The sequence below is a fragment of the Chiloscyllium plagiosum genome, unplaced genomic scaffold (genome assembly GCF_037043375.1).
Source record: "Chiloscyllium plagiosum isolate Xiang-an unplaced genomic scaffold, Cpla_swu_hap1 HiC_scaffold_40, whole genome shotgun sequence".
Taxonomy (NCBI): Eukaryota; Metazoa; Chordata; class Chondrichthyes; order Orectolobiformes; family Hemiscylliidae; genus Chiloscyllium; species Chiloscyllium plagiosum.
The window spans coordinates 18,024,088-18,041,639 of record NW_028270178.1 but is presented as its reverse complement, the minus strand read 5'-3'; the positions used below and the strand labels follow the sequence as shown (position 1 = coordinate 18,041,639).

General features: G+C 40.6%; 1 pseudogene; it reads right to left on the bottom strand.

Annotated features, from left to right (window-relative positions):
* Positions 1-2,434: 2,434 nt before the first annotated feature.
* Positions 2,435-5,387, bottom strand: LOC148138364 (putative G protein-coupled receptor 139; annotated as a pseudogene).
* Between the last annotated feature and the right edge of the window lie 12,165 nt (positions 5,388-17,552).

Genomic DNA, 17,552 nt, shown 5'->3' with positions numbered 1-17,552 from the left:
ACATGGAGATGTGTGCGGATTGCATGCTGTCCTGGATTATCTTTCAGTGAAGAGATGTTCAGCTAGACGTATGGGTAGTCCGCTCAAAGCCAAAAAAAACTGTAAGGGCTCGTTATTTTTTTAAAAAAGAAAGAATGGACCAATAGAACCAAACTCACACGGAGCCAACAGTTTTAGTTTTGGCCATCGGCAGATGCTGGGATCTTGAACTGAAATGCAGACGTTTGTATTCCTGACTCAGTTTCAACCAAAAACTGCAGCTCTCTTCCCTTTGCTAAAATTGCATTTAAGACAGTCTATTTTAGTGAAGTTGCCTTTGCAATGGGTGCATCGTGGAATGTTGCTATAATGTAACTATTCATTAGCAGCAATTATTTTGCTTAGGATTTTACCCGAGTGTTAGTGAAGGCAATGTTTTTACATTTAACGTGTCTGTATTGTATATGTAATGTAAAAATAAAGTGTGCTTTGCTTTGTGAAGAACAAGACCAGACCCCCTCAAGACAATTCAAGAAAGTAGTCCAGCCCCTAATTTGTTCGCGATTTTAAGCAGGTGGAACGTGGATATTCCAGTTGATCAAACCATGTAATTTTGTAGAAAACAGAATTTGTTTACAAGAAGACCCATCTGTTTCACTAATGTCCTTTCGGGAAGGAATTTGCCTTCGTCACATGATCAGGCCGACATGTGAATCCAGACTCTCAACAATGTCTTTGACTCTTAACGATCCTCTGAAATATTAGGGATAAATCTTCAATGCTGCCCAGCCAGCGACATCGCCATCCCGTGAATAAAAAAGTGATTCAAGAAGCAAGGCTGCACCATGACATTTTCTTATTTTAAATTAAGATGTGAAGTTCCGTATTCCAGCTGCAATCTTACTGCTCAAACTTCTCCACATTAATCAAAACACAACACGTTTAAACACTAAAGTTAACACCCAGAAACAAAAGACAAATAGGACCTCAGAATAAATTAACTCTTGGGAAACTTAACAAAACAACAGATACTGTAGCTATTATTAATGAACTGTTCCAATTTTGTAACATCCTATAAACACGTCCCTTGGCAGAACGGTAAATTTAAACATAGATTCGCACATGCAGTTAATTCTAGGAGAAAAATCATCAAGAAAATTTCAGGGGTTTCGCAGGAAGGAGAAATCTACTGCAGATTCAATCACTTTTGACACCCCAAGAGCTTCTGATGTTACTGAGAAAAAAAACCACAGATACCTGGATCTGAGAGAGCTTGCCACAGACATTAAAGAAAAAGGCCTCACACGTCGAATGCACAATTTGTCTTCAGAAGCAAATACTTCACTTCGGCCCTGCAACTTATCTTCAAAAAGAATCGAAAAACTAATCTCCTAAAGTGACAGCAGCATCACATATCTCTTTCATAGTGCATATCGAGACGCGTTTATGTGCTACGATTAGAATAATATCTCTCTCAACATTGAAAAAAAAACTAATCACTGACTTCAGAAAGAAGGTTGGAGAATACGTCTGTGTCTGGAGTTCCTCGCAGATGTGACGGTCAAGAAGGCAAAACAACGCCACTTCTTCCTCAGTTGGCTCACGAAATTTGGTAGTCCATGAGGACTCTCACTAACTTCGAGAGATCCATCATTCAAAGCATACTGTCCGGGTGCATAACAGCTTGGTATGTCAACTGATCTGCTCTGGAACGTAAGAACCTACAGAAGGTTGAGTGCACAGCTCAGAATCACCAAAGCCAAATTTGCAGTAACGTACACTATTACACTTTTCTTTGCCAGAGAAAGGTTGCCAATATCATCAAAGATACATCCCACCCCAATAACTTCCTTACACTATCTATTACATCCGGCAGAATATACAGAAGTCTGAACAGAGGCACCGGCAGTTGTAAGAACATATTATTAGACAGATGAATGCACTCAATAAATTCAAATAAGGCTGAACTTGAAAACATTGATCTTGCCTACCACACTCCATTCCATGCCTCTGTCCAAGCATTTTTTCATACTCTGATCTGCCTGCACTGCTACTAAACCATGCATTTCACTGTACTTAGGTACACATGGAAATAAGTCAATCAATCAGTCACTTTCGAGCTATAAGAGATCCCTAAGCCGAGGCGTGGTAGAGGCATGTAATAAAATGCGTTCATTCCCCATCTGACCACCAAAAGGACTGTCTTTGTTGGAGCAGAATTCCAACTGCTTTTTGGATGGTTCCCAAACAATAAGAAAATAATCCACCATTTTAACTTGACAAAACTAAAACAAACAACATAATTTCCGAAAAATGGTATACAATCACACACAGTTTTCATCAGTTTTTATTCAAACATTTAGGTTTGAATTGAGGAAATTGAAAAGTAAGAGATTTAGTTATCTGCATGAGACAGAGCAACGCAAGCAGACAGAGAATAGGACACCTGTCCTTTCTAATTTCGATTGGCTAGTTTGAGAATACGTGGCCAAGGAGAGGCCAACACTTTCTTCACCTCCTGTCTGAATTTACTTTGCGTGGCTGCATAAATGCACACGTTTGTATATGAATTCAAATACGTAAGCATGAGCCCGATTTCAGTGGCAATGTAGGTGGGAACTGCATAATCACCTTGATAACGTGCAGTGTCTGTTATCCTTGCAGATAAAAAGCTCACCGCTATTGTCAACCACAGAAAAATGAAGCTGGCCGATATAGTGAAGAGTAAAAGGATGGACTTCCTTCGACTCATCACCTCTGGGTCTTCTTGACTGTCAATTTTGCATCCCCGGATGACCCTGCGCGCTCTGTTAGCGACTACAATGAGTCTGACAGCTAAGGAATTGAACAAGAGTATCAAAGAAAAGGGAAGACAAACAGTTAAGGTACTTTGAAACCAGGAGAATGTCGCACCTGCTGGAGAAGAGAAGAATTTCAGATTGTGGCGACAACCTCGCTGTATATGATCAATTACTTGTTCAGGTTCATATGCAAACCAATAGGGTATATTCACAAGGTAAACCACGGGAGTGTTGCTCAATATAGTTGCAGTTGCTCTCCTCCATCTGCAATATTTGGTTTTCAGCCTCCCACAGCATATAGCAATATATCGATCAAATGTGAACAAGACAGTGAACCACACTGCCATGTTCAGGTTGGCAGCGCTCATGTAGATAACAAACTTACAAAATCCAGTGTAGGAGAAGAAGGCATGTATAAAATGAAAACGGAAATGTGATGCACATTGAAGATCATCAGCAGAAGAGGAGTTGTTGCCATGGCGACCATGTAGGCAGAGGTAGAATCAGAAATGCAGCACTTTCCCCTGGAGAGAATTATTATTGTCAGCTGGTTTGCTGGTTGTGAAATTTAACAAAAGGTTTAAAAACAGAATCACTCAAAGATCTGGAACTGTTTGGAAATATACCCAATGGTGCTCCTTAAATGCACATGAGTTTCGAAATTTCATGATGCTCTAATGGCACATGGGACACTCAGAATAGAGAGAGTGAAAGTTTGGCTCGATTTCAGCATCTTCTAGTTTAGTGCTCCAACTATTAAGTAGATCAAAGTATACTGTGGCATTTATCCTTCATATAGGCCATCCGTGAGATTAATGCAGACTAAAACGTAAATCTAATCCACCTCCCTGTTTTTTATACATTCACAACACAGTAAAATGAAGTGATTCAATCACCATTAAACGTGATCACAATCGTTCTGCAGTAAACGTTTAATCAGCCAGTGAAGGATTTAAATTAATTGACATGAGAAATATTCCATTCAAAAACAGGACCGAACAAGTTATTAAGTGGGCAGCAACTATGGCAGGGCAAAATTAAAATTAAAGGCATGGTTATCAAAATAGTGGTTCATATTTAAATTTATTTCACTTTGATTCTCGCCCCAACATTCACACAAAGTCAATCAAGCAAATCGACAGATTAAATGGATAAACCAAAGTTTAAAAAAATGTGATATAAATGGCCAGTTTAAATCAGGGTTTTCCACAAGCTGTAACATCACGGCTGCATCGGATTGTCCCTTTATTTAATTCTGATTATATTAACGAATACAGACAACTTCCAATAAGCGCCAGTGAATGCCAGTACAATTCTGATAACTGAGATTCTCTATTCGAAATGAAGGGCCGAAAAGCTTCACATTGCTCCTGTTTTCTATGCTTCTACTAGGTGCGTACCTGTTCACTGAGTACATTGACAGAAGATGTCTCAGGCATCCCATTCTGCTCTGCAGATAAACAGTGATTACAGCCACACACTCGATTCACACAACAGGGAAACTTAAACGTTGGTCCAACAAATCCGTGCAACGAGGTAATAAACACTTAACCGATCCCATTTGACTGCATTTGTTCGGTTCCATTCTAAATCTTCCCTGCTTATTTTCATGTTCAAATAGATTTTCAATGTTATAATTTTACCCTGCTCCACCACTTCCTCTGGCAGCTCATTCCATACGTGCACCACTCTCTTCGTGAAAATGTTGCCCCTCAGGTTCCTTTTAAGTATTTCCACTCTCACGTTAAACCTACGCCCTCGAGTTTTGTACTCAACTACCATGAGGAAATAGGCCTTTGCTATTTACATTACCAATATCCTAATGACATTATGTAGATCTATAACGTGATCCTTCTGCCTCATACCAAAAAGAGAAAAAAGACCCAGCGTATCAAAATCATCTTTAACTCAATCCTACAGTTTCAGCAAGGTCCTTGAATTTTTCTATGCACTCTTTCTAATTTACCGCATCCTTCCTAAACAAGAGCGAGGAAAAGATATGCACACTATTTTAGAAGCAGCATCAACAATATTTTGTACATTTGAAACATGACACCCCAACTTCTATACATAGTGCTCTGACCAGTGAAGGCAAATGTGCCAAACACCTTTGGTCACCATACTGTCCAAGTGCAACGCCCCTTTCAATGAACTATGTAACTGCATCCCTCCGTCCTGCTGTCCAATAATACTCCCTACAGCCCTACCACTAACTATGTAAGTTCTGTCCTGGTTTGCCTTACCAATATGCAACACCTTTCATTTATCTTAATTAAGCTTGATTTGTCACTTCACTTCTCAGTGGCCAAGTTCAAGGCCTCTTGAAATTTAGATAAATTTCTTCATTCTCCTCAGTACTATCAGTTTAAGTGTCATGCGCAAATTTACTGATCATACTGCAAATATTATCATGCAAATTGTTGAAATAAATGTACAAACCGAAATGTCGCCAAAAGTGATCCTTGTGGCACGGCACAAGTCAGAGGTCTCCAGTCCAAATAACTATCTCAACCGCAATCTCCATGTTGCTGACATACCAGGAATGCCAAAGGCTGCAAGAATCGGGTAAAAAAATATCTTAATCCGTAGAATTATCGGTTGCACCATTCGCAGAAGAACGTCTGGAATATACACAGATGGATTCTGATACATTGAATGTGTTTGAGCGCAGTGAATGTTCCCTATTTATAAAACATCGTGTCAATGGTTGAGGACAATGTAAACGTCTCGCAATATATCATCGTCATGTTTGCTGAAGAGATGTTAGATGCGCCATTTCACTCACCTTGTCCATGAGGAGATTTCACAGCTGAGTAACAGATGGACGTTTCACTAAAGCTAACAAATGGAGATGATTGGTACATACCTAGAGGAACCGGAACATACTATTGTACTCAGTTATTTGTTGGCTTTCTTTCATTTTTAAGGATTATGTTCAATTTTAAAGTATATTTCATAAAAGTTGTTAATTTCACAATCCCACAAGACGACTAAGGATCCAAAAGTGATGGAATTGATCCGCATAAGATTTTTCAGGAGCTTGGCAGAATAAATGTTGAGAGGATATTTCCATTTATTGGACAATCTCAGGACAGATAGACACACACACCGTCACAGTCTCTCCTGCTCACAGACAGAAACACAATCACGTGCACGCGTGCAAATACACACACCCACTGACACTCACACACACATGTACACACACACACATGCACACACATACATGCACACACACACAGAAATATCGACACACGTGTTGCAAAAATGGAAACATGAGACAGACAGAGACAGAGCTATACCTGGAAATCACATGGAGAGCAGAGCATTCTGGAACAGAACCTCAGCAATTATTCGCATGATTTGCCCCATCCTCTGTGTCAGGAGTTTAGGGTCAGATAACCTTTGATGTTAGTGTGCGATTAATGTCGCTATTCTCTTTTGCTTTTCCCAATTTATAAAGTCATTGTAAATGCTGTGCTAATAAAATGGCTGCCTTTTACAAACATTTAATATTTAACAGATTCAGTTGAATCTGGAATTCTGTCTGCAAGGAGGAAGGGGAAAGGTGTCAAAAGCCATTTTTCTAAGATCCTTGCAAAGGTATGATATTGCCACAACTTTTGAACGTGAATTAAAATGCAAATTCCAGAGCCTGTTTACAGTGAATGCCTGAGACAATTTCAGTTTCCTTACTTTCTGAGATCCGAATATCTGAGAGATTCAAATACACAAAATCTGAATTAGATCAGCCACAGACTCGTAGATGTGCAGCTTGGACAGATATGTTGCAGTGTGTGAAGTCTATGTGGCTTGGCCCCATCCCAAGATCGAGTGTTTATCAAATCCCACACTAATCTGCTGTGTGGTCAAATTGTGAGCTGTCCACAAATAAAATGAATTAATGCATCTGCAGATGCAGAGGAAAAGAGAGAGACACACGGAGAAAAGGAAAGAGATACAGGTGATGAGAGAGATGCGGTGTGGGGCTAAAGACAGGGAGATGTTGGGGAGGCAAAGTCAAAGGAGAAAATTGAGAGAAAAACTGGTGGAAGAGAAACAGACTCTGGGGAAAGACAGAGAGATTCGAGCTAAACGTTTTTTGCCACTTTCTCAATGAGGCAGCTTTGAATATTGCCACTGTAAGCGAGGGTAATTTTAAGGGAACACAAATAATTCTGACCCTGGTTCCACCAAGGAAAGCAATTTCAAATATAATGGATTGGTGTACACACTTCCTGTTGTAGTAATGAAATTTGGAAATGAGTTATTCAAGAAAATGAAACTGATTGTTTCTTTTGGCGCGCCATTGTGGTCCAGTGGTTAGCACTGTTGCCTCTCAGCACCAGGATCCCAGGTTCAATTCCAGCCTTGGGTGACTGTCTGTGTGAAGTTTGCACATTCTCCACGTGTCTGTGTCGGTTTCTTCCCGCAGGTCAGATGAATGGGCAACGCTACATTGCCCGTAGTGTTAGGTGCATTAATCAGAGGGAAATGGGTCTGGATGGGTTACTCTTCGGAGGGTTGGTATAGACTTGTTGGGCCGAAGGGCCTGTTTCCACACTGCAGGGAATCTAATCTAAAATTAGGTAAGTTGCTGAAATTGGTGCTTTACTTCCATGATAAATTGCAAGCAGAAATAATCTTCTTTCAATATAATTGTAATTAAATTCCAGCGAAAATTCTGGCACTACTAAAGGACCGGTTATTTTAAACTCGAATTGTACTTGCTTCATGATGAAAGATCAAGGGGATTGCAGTTCGACAGTGATCTGAATAAAATTGCTTTTAATGTTTGCACTGAACATAACAAGTAGTATACAGTTCCCAAAATTTCACATCTTGGTGAAGAGCACTGTAATGAGAAGGAAATAGGAGCCATAAGTAGCAATTTAAACCAAACGCCATTTGGATATAATTACAGGTTTGAATGAGGATATGTTCAGCTGAACGTTAGTTTAATTCAGCATTCTTTATATATACACAAGTTGATCCACTTTCAACGTCAAGCAAATCACACCCCTTAAAACGATCCTTCAGCAGTAATAAATATAAGGGAATCGGCATAAACATAAGTTAATAAAACGTCACAGACTTCCTAGTAGTAGTATTGAAGTGCCCAAATGAATTCATGAGGAAAATAGAATTCATCATTGCGTTATTTATTTGATTTTTATTTTCTTTTGTGCTGTAGGTAGATTCACAATATACTTTGGGAGAGAGTTCCAGACTTTTGACAAAGTGACAACAAAGAAACAATGACATCTTTCCAAATCAGAATGGTGAGTGATTTGAGGTGCATTCATAGGGTGAGGTGTTCTCGTGTATCTGCTGCCCTTGTCCTTCCATATGTAATCGCTTGTAGATTTGGAAGGTGCCATTTAAGTAAACTTGGTGAATTTATACAGTGCATCTTGTAAATATCTTTCCCCTGCTGGTGGGATATTCTCTTCCCTCTACAGTCAGGTTTACCAAAATATAAAATTGTAGTAACCGTGTACTTTTTTTTACAAAGCAATAATTAGTCCTGTGTTACTATAATCTCTGCCAGAAGCCTCCTTCCTCATGAAGTAAGTTTGGTTGACTGATCTGTGTCAAGCTCACATAGGTCTGCCCTCTGGTGGCTTCAGAACATATTGCTTCAGACATTTGCCTGGAATTTCATCATTAAATAAAAGAAAAAATGGACTGTTTCTGCACGCAATTTATCATGGAATGTAAGACAACTTATTTCAAACACGTATATCATCCAATGTTCTGTTTATTTTCTTAATTCATCTGGTCACTTCAGAAATGGTATCAGGAAATCCGTAGACAAATTCAATATATTTCAAATCCAATTCCTGAGTACGAACCAGAATCAGGCTTAACTGTGTTCCTTTCTCTATATTTCGTATCACTAATGCTGAAATGCATGTTTCGATCAATGAGACTTGTACCTCTCCATTTTCAGTTTGCTTTACTTTCAGAAGATCAGACAAACAAAATTATTCTGCATATTAATCACTTGGCGGACATCTGCCGCACTGGCTGCACCAACATGCATTGCCCATCTCTAGTTGCCCCTTGAGGAGGTGGTTGTGAGATGCCTTTTCGAACTGCTGCAGTCCATGGTTTGTAGGTACACCTGCACTGCCCTTAGAGAGGGAATTCCAGGATTTTTACCTGGAACAGCGAAATAACAATGACGTATTTGCAAGTTAGGATTGTGAGTTGCTCGGTAGGGAACTTGAAGATGACAGTGTTCCCCAGTATCTGCTGTCCTTGTCCTTATAGACAGAAGCAGTTGTCAGTTTTGAAAGTGCTGATGAAGGAGCCTTGGTGAACTTTGGCGTGCATCTTTGAGGCAATATCCACTGCTACGAAAGGGAACTGAATCAAATCACATGTTTCTCTTTCTGTTCATAATAGATAAAGCAATGTAATCATCTAACATCTTTCTCCTATGATTAAAAAAAAAATTCAGACTGTTATACTATTTCAACAATCCTCCTCTCCTTAGGTCTGTAATCCTCCTAACGTGTTTTTGTTCTGATTCTCACTACTTCGTATTATTCACCATTGTTTTGTGGTGAACAGTTGCTTGTATCCGTCAGTGGGTAAAGAAATATTTATGATGTATAATCAGTGCCGTTTTTAAGAAATGTCTGGGTGAAAATATCCTGTTTCAAATCTATTCTTTTAACCACATACACTTTGGTTTAGATTGCTGTCTTATGAATCAGTTCCTTCCCTCATACGTTCAGCAAAATTTAAAGCTGTGTCCTGCCTCTCCTTTTCAAAGCAAGCACTTAATTCAATTTTGCTGAATTAAAACTGAAAAACTGAAAATTACAAAACTGAAAATTCATTGATCATTCAGTCGACAATATGCACTGCTTACTGATGGAAAGTGAAATGAAAGCGCATATTTCTCCATCTGTAAATGATGCACGCCACTCGACTGAAACAACTTGTCTGATGATTTCAAAAGTGTATTTGAGTTTTGTCGTTTAAAACTCGCGTTATCCTTCAGGACATCATTAGTGTTAACATACTTCTTTGACATTTCTTCCTTCTTAATGTGACCTTTAATCATTTTCTGGTGCACGATTGCTTTGATATTTAAGTCTATAAAATAATACCTGGAGATATAACTAGCGTTGATTAAACAAAGGTGTGTTGAAGACATCCCATTTTTAAGCTGTGGTGTTATCCATTTCAAGTTTACTTGTAATTGTTACTTTAAGGGTCATTTTGTCTTCCACCCACAGTCAGCATTACTAACGTGTAAAGCAATGCAAACCGCATACTGCTTCTTCTTTTCAAAGTAAAAAGTTATTCCAATAGTAATGTGATCTTTTCCAGAGTGAAGTTTCCTTGGTCACTCATTATGTCCTTTGTCTGGTTGACTGGACTCGAAGTCACGCAGACGTCCAGCATGGAAACAAGCCCTCCAGTCCAACGCTTTCATGTCGACCAGATATCCTAAATTAATCACCTAATCATTTGCTTACACTCAGTCTACATCCCTCTACACCCATCCTACTCATAGGCCCATCCAGATGCCTTTTGCACCAGTCTCTACCACTTTCTTGGGCAACTCATTCCATATATGAATAACCTCTGTGAGAAAATGTTAGAGTTTACACCATTCTGCCTGGAGTGACCATAATGCTTCAGAATCTTCACTGGAATCAAAATGAAATTACAAAGTGATTTATTTCTGCTGTTTTCTGATTCTGCTGAATCAGAACAAAATTATGTGTTGTTTGAATCTAAGTGTTTTGACAATCTCTCCTGGAATATCCGTGCGACACAAGCTTAAAATAACGAACAAAGGTAAGGTCAGGGCTCCTTTCTTGAAATGAATTGTGGGAGTCTGGCCTGGTCCATAACAGACTGGGGACTCTTTGTGGGAATTGTTCTCTCGTTCCAAATTGGGATCAGAATTGTTACACTCGAATGCCGTGAGTGGTAGTTGTTAATGGCTTTTGGTGAATTCGGTTGATTTAAACAGCTTGGGATCACAATCGCTCTTTCAGTCACCAGGATTTTCTGGGGATGGAAGAAGTGACCTGGGGGGGTGGGGAGGGGATTTGCAAAATTTCATTAAGGCCAAGCTGCTGAATTGAACAGAAAATCTGGAGTTGGAGCTGCCTCCTTGCGTGAGGAAACGAGCGATGATTCCAGCAGTGGCTCAGCATTTGAATTTGTAGGAACCGCCATCAGAACCTTCATGAAACGCTTGAAATAATGATTAAAAGCAGATGAAAGAGAAAAAAGAAAGAGATTTTGAACTACAGAAATTGGCACTTAGACAGGAGTTCAAAATTGCTCTTTCCGAAGTACTGAGAACTTTTGTGGAAGAGCAGAGTATTGAAACGACAAGATTAGCTTCTGAAATGATTGATGATTATAAGGTGTTCCAAAATACAAAGTATGGCTTTCAAAATCAATTTTAATCCATGGGGTACAGCAATTGGAAAAATGGGAAATCCCCACGTGGAAAGGGAAAGGTAGGTGTCAGTGTAGATAATAAGGAAATCTGACAATATGATAACAAAGAAACCCTTGAAGGGGAAAGAGAAGTTTAAAAGCTCCGTTGTTTTCTTTGCAACAAAGTAGGCCACATGAAATTGGAATTTTGTTTGGGTGAGAAAAATTATTGAGAAGGCAGATATAGGAATAGAAAAGGATATGCCAGGATAAGCACAGTGGAGGGTTGATAACTGCAACAGAATGTGCAAACTGCTCGGAAGTTGGTTAAGAGGGAAGTACCAAATATTCTTAAACCATATAGCTGTGACGGTAAAGCTTACTTACGAGGATGAGGAGCAGCAAGTAAAGAAATTACAATATGAAGAGATACAGTATCCGCACAATTCGTGATGTTGAAAGATTGAGGAGATATTTACCTCTGAATGTCTATTGCCAGAAATGATACTAGTAACAGGAATTCACGTTGAGACAAGGAGCGTTAACCAATGTAAAGAGAGGTTAGACCATCCAGTGAAGAGTGGACAAGTCATGGTAGGTGAACTTGGCAAATTCTCAGCTCCAGGTATATAATTTGACGTTGCTAATGGTATACAATGGGGGTTCACAGGTATGAATGCTGCCTGCTGTCGTTAAATAGCTTGTGAAAACTATTACAGGACATATCCTGGGTTTTTTTTCTGACCGTGTGTTAATGAGTCCACCAATTCACCAGTTGAAATAGGAGCAATCAAACACTAGAGGTAAGAAAGTTGAGTTGGATTTAGATTGGCCCTGTTTGATCAGATGGCTGACAGAAGCCAGGAGCAGATAGATGATATAATGCTCTTTGGTTCAGATAACGTAGTTGAGTTAGAGCAGAAAGATTAATATCAAAAGCAATTGCATCAGAAGGCATACGCCCAAAACAAACTCCAATGCGACTATATTAAAAAAAATGATGTCTTAATGAGGGAAAGGAGAACAATATATATTCAGGCAGATGATTAATGGACAGAGTGGGCTACAGAAATGAGCTAATGCGAGTGGCACAAGAGCTACCACGAAGGGGGGGGGGGTTGTTGGGTGGGGGCCGGCATTTAGGTGTGAGAAATTCTGTCAACATCTAAACAGGAATAAACTACTCACAGGGGTTTAGAAGAATGAGAAGTAATCTCATTGCAAAATTTTGGCTCCTGAATGGGCTTGACATTGAAAATGTTGACAAGGTTATTCCTCTTGTGGGAAAGTCTAGGATCACAAGGCATAGTCTCAGAAGAAAGGGCCGTTGATACAAGACTGACACGTGGAGAAATTTCTACTCTCATAGAGTTGTGAGTCCTTCAAACTTCTTGCTACACACAGACAGGTTTCAGCGCAGTGTCACTGCGTATATTTAAGGCTGAGAGAGATTCTTGATCAGTCGGGGAATCGAGGGTTATGGGGAAAAGCAAGAAAGTGGGTGTGTGGAACGTCAGATCAGCCAAGATCCTACTGAATCGTGGAATAGGATTGTGGGGTAATGCTGCTCCAATTTCTCCTCGTTGTTATCACTATCCCCCTGTATCTAATGCCATGCTGTATCTGTCCTTGGACAGCTTGATGGGGCACATTGGAGACGGTGCTTTATTCTTGTCTAAAAGAGTAGATGGAGCTTTACTCTGTGTCTACTCCCATCCTGTAATTGTCCTGGGACTGATTGAAGAACAGTTTCAAAAGGAGATTTATGTTTTCACACATCGCAGACGTTTTAAACTATATAATGGTTTAAATCTTGATCGAAATATTCGCATGTTTCTCAGTGAGTTTTGTTAAATGCAGTCATTTTTCTCCCCCATGAAAAATTGTTTCACTGGCGAAAATGCTGTTATATTTTAAGAATGGAGTGTTTGAGGAGGAGCGCAGTCCTCTTTCCTCAGGCCCAACACAAGAGACCATTATGCCAGACACTGCCAGTCTGACCACAAGTTGGCACACTTGGGCAGCTTGGTTTCTATAGACCCCAGAAACAGGAAGAAGAACAGGGAACTTCTGCACTCTACAATTTCCCAATACATTCCCTCTTCTTCCTCATTCACACCTTCACTCTATTCCCGCACCCACTTTATCTCTGTTTCCTCACTCACACTTTCACTCTTACTATGTTCCTGCACCCACCTACACTCTGCTTCCTCAATCTCACTCTGGAAAAATTGGAAGTCAGTGAAAACAGGAAAAGGAGTGCGCTGTCACCACAACGATCCACCCTCACACCCATCTCATGACCATTCCCACTGCTTCAAATATAACAGCCTGTAGAAGGCACATCTGACTGGACAGTCACTTACAGAGTGTGGAAGAGTATCTTCCTGGTCTGTGAAGGACGGCCAATCTTGAGGACAGAGTTGTGTTCAAATACTATGATGGTCACAGTATACAAACTTTCCGCCACGCACCCACGTCCTCTTTCACTCTGCTGGATGTCAGCTACACAGCATACAGATAAGATGAAAACTCTCCCTCAGTCTGACGGCTGCTAAACAACTTACAAAAGAGAAGTAGAAAATCCAGCAAAACTAAGAATTTAAAAGAGTTCAACAGTTCAATGACAAGTCGCAACATTACCAGTGACATTTATTTCAACTTCCACTCCATTCTTCATGAAAAGTTCCGAGACTGATACAATTATTTTATTCTTTTTATCTTTTTGAAAAGTGCATGTGTCAAAGTGTGTCTCTGTGCATGTGACTAGGTGTGTGCATGCCATTGATCGTGTGTGCACGAGACTGTGTGAGAGAGATTGTGGACATGATTGTGTGTGTGCAACACTGTGTGTGAGAGAGAGACTGTGTGTGAGAAATTGTGCGTGTGTGTGTCGGTGTGCATGCATCTCTGTGTGAATGAGGGAGACTACATGTCTGCACTTGAGTATTTCTGTTTGTGGGAGATAGTTTGTTTCTGTTTCTGTGTGAGACCATCCGTGTGTGTGTGTATTTGTGAGAGAGTGTGAGTGTGTGTGTGTGTTTTTGAGACTGTGTATGTGCATCTGTATGTGGGGGATACACATAACATTGAACATAGGCAATACAGATCAGAACAAACCCTTCGGTCCTCAATGTTGCTCCAACCTGTGAACTAATCTAAGCCCACCCCCGGACACTATCCAATCATCATCCATGTGCTTCTGCAAGGATTGTTTAAATGCCCCTAATGTGGCTGAGTTAATTTCATTGGCAGGCAGGGCATTCCACTCCCTTACCACTCTCTAAGTAAAGAACCTGCTACTGGCACCTGATTTAAAATTCTCACGCCTCAATTTGTAGCAATGCCCCCGTACAACTGACGTCAGCATCCTAGGAAAACGACTTTGACTGTCTGCACTTTCTAATTCTCTGATCATCTTGTATGTCTCCATCAAATTCCCTCTTAACCTTCTTCTCTCCAATGAGAACAGATCCAAGTCTCTCAGCCTTTGCTCATAATATTTTCCCTCCAGACTAGACAACATTCTGGTAAATCTCCTCTACGCCTTTTTAGAATACTTCAACATCCTTCCTTTAATGGGGCGACCAAAACTGTACAAAATATTCCAACATTTTGTATTGTTGTAGCATGACATTATGACGATGGAACTCAATCCCTCAACCAATAAAACTTAAAACACTGTATGCATTCTTAACAGCACTATCAAACTGAGTGGCAACTTTCAGGGATCTATGTAAATGGACTCTAGTAACCCTCTGCGCATCAGCACTACCAAAATTCTTTCCACTGACCACATATGCTGTCTTCCAGTTTATCTTCTCAAAGTGAATCACATCATATTTCTCTGCATTGAACTCTATTTGCCATCTCTCAGCCTAATATTGCAGTTTATACAAGTCCCCCTGCGACCTGCAAACGTCTTCCACACTGTCTGCCACTCCACCGACATCAGCGTCATCTGCAAACCTACTAACATATACACCTGTGCCTACGTCCAAATCATTTATAAAAATGACAAACAGCAATGGTCACAAAACATATACTTGTCAGGCACCACTAGTCACCGAAATTCAGGCTGAAAATTTTCCTTTAACCAACACTCGCTGCCTTCTTACAGAAATCCAGTTTCTAATCTAAACTACTAAATCATATTCAATCCCATTTCTCTGCATTTTCTCCAACAGTCTACCCTATGGAACATTATCAAGGCTTTGCTGAAGTCCATGTACACCACATCAATTGCCCTACCCTCACCACGTGTTTGGTCAACTTCTCAAAAATCTCAATGTGGTTTGTGAGATATGACCGGCCCTTCAGGAAACCGTGTTGACTACCTGCAATCAAATTGTTTCTTGCTAGATGATTATAAATCCTATCTCGTATACTCCTTTCTAAAATGTCTTCTCCAACTGACGTAATGGTCATAGGTCTATAGTTACCCGGGTTATCTCGGCTGCGCTCCTTGAACAAAGCACAATTTTTGCAATCTTTCTGTCCTCTGGAACTAAACCTGGAGAAAATGACGAAAAAAGGTCAAGGCAATATTTCCTCACTAGCTTGACAGAGAATTCTTGGATAATTCCCGTCCGGCCCAAGCTCATTTCGGATACTTCTGGCGTTGAAGTAGACACACTTCAAACCAGCTTCCTTACTGCCATTCCTGTGACCCTATTATCATCCTCCTGTGCACTGGAACGACACATTAAGTTCCCATCCCCTTCCTTAGCTAATTTAAAACACCCTAATATTACCAGCAAATTTACCATGCAGGATACTAGTATTCCTCTGATTCGACTGAAGGCCATCCTGTTTATAGAGGTCTCACCTTCCTCAGAATTAGCCCCAATTATCCATGTACCTGAAACCCTTCCTCCTGCATTCATCCTTGCAGCCATGTGTTCAGCTGATATCTCTCCCGCTATCACGTGGCACGGGGAACACACCAGAGATAACAATTCTGTTTTACTAGCTCTCTGCTTCCACTGTAGCTTCCTGAAATTCTGCCTTACATCCCCATCCCGCATTCCATGACGTGGACCACGAATTGGGGCTGTCATCCTCTCCTTACTGGACCCCAAAGACACAATCCTAGACATCACAGACCCTGGCACCTGGGAGGCAACACACTAACCAAGATACTCGCTCGTTCCCCATAAGCCTTCTGTCTGACCCTCTAACTATTCAGTCCCAATGACTAACTCTCTCCTCTCATCCCCCTTTCCCTTCTGTGCAACAGAGATAGACTCTGTGCCAGAGACCTGCACCCCACTGTATGCCCCTCGTAATTCGTCCTCCCCAAAGTATCCAAACTCGTATACAATTTTTCAAGGGAACGATCACAGGGGATCCCTGTACTGATTTTTTTTTTAACCTCCAAACAGTTACCCATATTTCTTTATGCCTCGGAGTAACTACTTCCGTGTAAGTCTTATCTAGCACAGCCTCTTCCTCCCGAATGATCCGAAGTTCATCCAGCTCCAGTTCCCTAACACGATCTTGGAGGAGCAAGAGTTGGGTACACTTTTTGCAGATATGGGACACTAATGGCGTCTCTCAACTCAAACATCATGCAGGAGGAAGATTTCAATCCCTGCACTACCATTCCCACTAGGGCCCTTGTTAAAACTTAAAAAAAAGAAAGGCTTACCTGGTGTATCCCTGGTGTTTAAGGTTAAAAGAGGTGTTTGGGTGGGAGGTCATGCAAACGTCTGGTCTCGGGTTTCGAAAACACTCACTTATATAGCTGGAGGAAACAAAAAGTCCCTCCTGTCTCAGAAACATCTGCTCTCCGATGTCAGATGTAAAGAATGCGTGCGTTCATGTACATGTAACTGTGTGTGAGAGAAAGATTGCGCGTATGTGAGATTTTGTGTGTGGGTGAGACTTTCTATGAGACTGTGTTTGTTTTTGTTTGTGCGTGTGTATGTGCGTGAGAGAGAGAGAGAGAGAGACTTTGTACGAGACTGTTTGTGTTGTTTCTGTGATGTGTGAGAATGTGTGCGTATGTGTCTGCATTTTTGCTTGAGTGTCTGCATGTGAACGTCTCTGCGTGTGAGACTGTGTATGTGTTCATATAAGTGTGTGAGGGAGACAGTGTATGATAGTGGATTAAACTGAAAGAAAGCAAACACACAAACGTATAACACACAAAATTTCACATACACACAGTCTTTCTCACACACACAGATACACTTGCATGCACACATAGTCTCCCACACACAGAAACACACGCAGATAAACACTACTAAACTCACTCTTTGTAACGCAGTGGCCCCAAAACAGATCATTGCAGCACACCACAAGTAACTGAACTCCAAGATGCAAATTTATCATCAACCACCACACTCTGTCTTC